This window comes from Mandrillus leucophaeus, unplaced genomic scaffold, assembly GCF_000951045.1.
Source record: "Mandrillus leucophaeus isolate KB7577 unplaced genomic scaffold, Mleu.le_1.0 Scaffold201, whole genome shotgun sequence".
In the NCBI taxonomy this organism is placed as follows: Eukaryota; Metazoa; Chordata; class Mammalia; order Primates; family Cercopithecidae; genus Mandrillus; species Mandrillus leucophaeus.
Genome location: NW_012102044.1, coordinates 2,259,275 through 2,264,783, shown reverse-complemented (window position 1 = coordinate 2,264,783; position 5,509 = coordinate 2,259,275).

Genomic DNA, 5,509 nt, shown 5'->3' with positions numbered 1-5,509 from the left:
AATCATTTTCCGAGCTTTTTTGAAGAAAAAATTGAATTGCCAAAATTAATATCTTGATCAAATATAAAATCGTTTTCCCATTACGATGGGTAATAAAAATATACATCTATACTTCATGTTTAAGTGTTTATAGATGACGTTTTTGGTTGATTTTTCAAAGAACGAAAGAAATTAAAACTTAATAAAATGAGAGTATTTCAAAAGACGTCTCAGTACCTTTTGTATTCTGGTCTGGAGAAATGTTTTCACTGTGACCTTTGTGAACACAAGCTTTGAAATACTGATGACTTGGCAGTTAGCTCACACACCTTGAGAAAATTATATTACATCTAATTTGTACAAACAGAAACCACATATCTTCCAGAGGATGTTCTCTCCTCTTTGGATTTAATTGGTGGGAGAACAGAAGGTAGAGCAGGGCTGGCTCATGTGCTTGCCTGGAGAGAGGTGGAGACACTCCATGCAGCCTCTCTGTGTGGCATCGCAGGCTCCAGCCCCGCAGGCAGCACACAGCCCAGCTATGGACACCCGGCATGGCGGCCTGGGCCAGCGCTCAGAGCCCATCCTCAGCCCTGGCCCTGCACCAGGATGCATGCTGCGTCTCCCACAGGGTCACCTCACCCCGCCTTCAACACAACCTCCCAGGAACTTTGCACCCTTGTGACCACTTTAATAATGAGGACACTGCAGGAATCCCGGCTGCAGCAGGGCCCCGAGTTCACACTCAGCCATGCTGCTGGGCTGCGTCCCAGACACTTGGAGGACAAACACAAGACGGAAAGAGATATGCTTGCCATCCATCAATGCTGATTATTAACAAAACAACACAATAGTGACACCTTCCTATTTTTTTAAAACAATATGGACATCTTTTCCTCAAATGAGTAGAGAGGATCTGAAGAAAAAAAAAAAAAAGCATGATGCTGGTGAGCTGTCCATGTTCACACATTTTAAAAACCCAGTCAAAGTTACTGTCCTTGTTTCCTCTCCAGCTCAGTCCTGGAGGGAAGGGCCCCAGGAGGGCGATGCGGGCAGTGGGCTGGCAGGGATTAGGCATGGTCTCTGTGTGCCCAGCACCCGGCACATGCCCGTCAGTGCAGCCCAAGCACTAGCACCTCCTTTCGTACCAAAAGGTATCATGCCTGGCTCAGATGACCAAATACACAGACAGCCCAGTGGAGGGGAGGAAGATGAAGGAACGTGGGTCAGCAATCCTGAACATCCTGTGCTCACAGCAAGGACACAAGGGAAACCGAGGCCTGCTATGCAGGGAGAGCCATAGAGGAAGGGAGGGTGGGCTTGGGGAAACCTGAATGGAGCCCTGCAGTGGGTGGAATTGTGGCCCCCGGGAGACGGGTTGAAGTGTTAACCTCCAGTACCTCGGAATGTACCCAGCACAGCACCCTATGGGCACCTTCCATTCTCCTGTCCCTGTCCCTTCTGTAAGGCAGGAAGGCTGTCTCCACTGGCTTGGACCATCAGCTCTTAGGACGGTGCCTCGCACCTGCTGGACTTGGTTGTCCAGGGAGGAAAGAAGGGAGGGAGGAACGTGGGGGAAGGGAGTAAAGGATGAAGAGGGAGAGGAAGAAAGGAAGAGAGGGGGACTACACATTAGAAACGGAGTCATTACAGAAGTCATCATTGGGTAAGACGCATGCCCATCTCATAGACTTTGCAGGTGTCCACGGCGTACTTCAGCTGGAGTAGAGCCAGCTCTGGTCCACTACAACTTTGTCCTTAGAGGCAGGGAGAGACACGGTAGGAATAAAGTGACACGGGCGTGAAGATGGAGGCAGAGCAGGGAGTGATGCAGCCGGAAGGCCGGGAACACCAGGAATTGCTGGCAAGCTCCCGTGGCTGGAAAGGGACAGGAAGGACCCTCTCTAGAGATTTCAGAAACAGCACGGCCCTGCGGATAGCTTGATTTCTGACTTCCAGCTTCCAGGACTGTGATGAAACTAATTTCTGACCTTTAAGCTCCCCTGTGTGGGACACTTTGTCACCACAGCCCTGGGGGACTGACAGACAAGCCTTGCCGAGGAAACACGGCCCCCGGCACACCTGGATACCTGTGCAGAACACAGTGTGGGCGTGTGGTTTTCACGCCCTGCACAGATTCACATGGACGCACCCCAGCTTCCCGTTCTTGGGCTCACACCAAAAAGAGATGTCCCCGGGGCGCTGGACCAGCCCAGGGGCTCACCAGGACCAGGTGGCCCATTTAAAACAAGACACCTAAGGGGACTTGGAGAAGGCACGGCCCTCCACAGCGGGGCAGTGTGCTGGGAGGCCAGAATGTCCAGGGCGGTGGGGCAGTGCCCTGGGGTCTTCGAGCCCCAGGTCCACAGGGGTGGAGGAGGCTGCGGCCCAGCCTGGGAGAAGGGAGCTGTGTCTCAGGGCCACAGCTGGAGGGGAGCAGCAACCTTCAGCTGAGGAAGCTGCCTGCCCAGGGCTCAGGGAGGAGGGGGAGTGAACACCCACCCCCGCCACCTCCGTCTCTCTCCTGCCTCCAGTCCTGCAGGCGGTCCTGGCACCAAACCCGGATGGAGCTCCAGGGCAGAGGGCGGGGAGAGCCCAGGGGAGAACGCTGCCTAGGGATGGAAATTTGCGGGCTCCAGGGTCTCCCCTTCCTTACCCAGAAGCAAGAGGTTGAGCCTGCAACCGAGGTCCCTGCATCAATAACCTTGGACCTCCAAGCCAAGTGCCCCTGTGGAAGCCCCGGGGGATGGGGGGACATAAACAGAAGTAGTACGGCCAGCTCTACCTTCGAGGAGGAGGGGGTGTCACATCAGCAGGCTTGTGAGCCTCGTGCTGGGGGCGTTGGGGCTAGGTGCTGAGGCCTGGGATTCCGTGCAGTGCTTACCCTGGGTCCCGCCACGCAGGAACAGGACGATGGCTGAGCCACATCCTGCTCTGTGTGCGGTATAGGAGAGAGGACAGGGAAACTCTTCGTCTATAAACACCCAATATGTCCCACTCTACTTAATTTGAATTTTCGGGTTGACGTCTCTGTTAGCATTTTCTTCCCATGTGCACGCTGAGCCGGCGGTCAGTCCCCGGTCCCACCCCTCCCGCTCTGTCATCTCTGCTGTGCTGGGCCCAGGGCCTTCACGGCGACTCGGGCTGACTGTGGAACCTGCTCTCACGGCTCCTTCCTGAGCGTCGTGGATGCTGCCTCAGGGGTGCACAAGGGAGGCCTGAGCGCGTGACAGTCGGCAGCAGTGATTTCCCATCTGATTGCATCTGTGCGTGGCGGTGCAATTGCCAATCAGCCCTGGAGGCGATTAGACTCAGAGCGGCCTTTTCGTGGCTGGGTCTGGCCTTGGGATGATTCTAAAAGGAGGCAGCTCTGACGACGGCCACTTAGGTCTCAGAGACCCACCACTCAGGCAGCCTGCGAGCTCCTCGGGCTGCAGAGGGGCTGGTGTGTTTTCCAGCCCCCGGATCCCCGCTGGGCCTGCCAAGCCCCAATCAAGGGGCTGTCGCCGAGGCTGCCCCTTCAAGAGATTGCTGGGGGGTGGCGGGGGGGATGGACCATCTCAGGACCCCTAATGGGCTCGGCAGCCTGGGGCTTTCACCACAGACCCCAGGCACGGGGAGCATGGCAGGCGACCCCTGAGTGTGCTGTGGCCTCCATCACAGGCAGGCTGGGAGGTTGTCACCAACAGTGACAGCCACAGCCGCCCAACCCTGCAGCAGCTCGGACGTGCGGCCACCAGTCGGATCAGGGAACCTGCAGAAGGCGAGAGGCTTGTCTCGGTTCCACTTACAGTCCTCCGAGAACTCTCAGAGAGAAATCACACATTCCGAATTTGAATATGAAGAATAATAAATGAGAAATGAAATCAAAACTCCTCATATATCGAATGCCCCACTGCGCAGCAGACAGGACTTTAAATAGATTCATGTAGACACATTTCAAAACGGGCAATTTGGATATTAAAACTCAAATGGCATCAGTGACTTTGGGGAGCATGTGCCAGTGACATGCACACAGCTGAGACACACAGTGACACACACACAGCTGGGCACACAGTGACACACACGGCTGAGACACACAGTGACACACATGGCTGAGACACACAGTGACACACATCGGCTGGGACATACAGTGACACACGGCTGGGACACACAGTGACACACACGGCTGGGACACACAGTGACACGCGGCTGGGACATACAGTGACACACACAGCTGGGACACAGTGACACACACGGCTGGGACACAGTGACACACACGGCTGAGACACACAGTGACACATGGCTGGGCACACAGTGACACACATAGCTGGGCACACAGTGACACACATGGCTGAGACAGTAACACACACATGGCTGAGACACAGTGACGCACACACGGCTGGGATACACAGTGACACACATGACTGAGACACACACAGCTGAGACACACAGTGACACACACATGGCTGAGACACACAGTGACACACACACGGCTGGGACACACAGTGACACACAGCTGGGATACACAGTGACACACAGCTGGGCATACAGTGACACACAGCTGAGACACACAGTGCCACACACATGACTGAGACACAGTGACACAGCTGAGACACACAGTGACACACATGGCTGAGACACAGTGACACACACGGCTGGGACACAGTGACACACACGGCTGAGACAGTGACACACGTGGCTGGGACACACAGTGACACACATGGCTGAGACACACAGTGACACACACGGCTGGGACACACAGTGACACACACACCGCTGGGCTCACAGTGACACACATGACTGAGACACACAGTGACACACACAGCTGAGACACACAGTGACACACATGGCTGAGACAGTGACACACGCGGCTGGGACACACAGTGACACACGACTGAGACACAGTGACACACACGGCTGGGACACACAGTGACACACACGGCTGAGACACACAGTGACACAAGGCTGGGACACACAGTGACACAAGGCTGGGACACAGTGACACACACGACTGGGACACACAGTGACACACACGGCTGGGACACACAGTGACACACGGCTGAGACACAGTGACACACAGCTGGGACACAGTGACACACACGGCTGGGACACACAGTGACACACACATGGCTGAGACACACAGTGACACACAGCTGGGACACACAGTGATACACATGGCTGAGACACACAGTGACACGCGGCTGGGACATACAGTGACACACACGGCTGGGACACAGTGACACACACGGCTGGGACACAGTGACACACACACGACTGGGACACACAGTGACACATACACGGCTGAGACACAGTGACACACGGCTGGGCACACAGTGACACACAGAGCTGGGCACACAGTGACACACACGGCTGAGACAGTAACACATGGCTGAGACACAGTGACGCACACACGGCTGGGATACACAGTGACACACGGCTGAGACACACACAGCGACACACATACAGCTGGGACACAATGACACGCACATGACTGGGACACACAGTGACACACGCACGGCTGGGACACGCAGTGACACATACATGGATG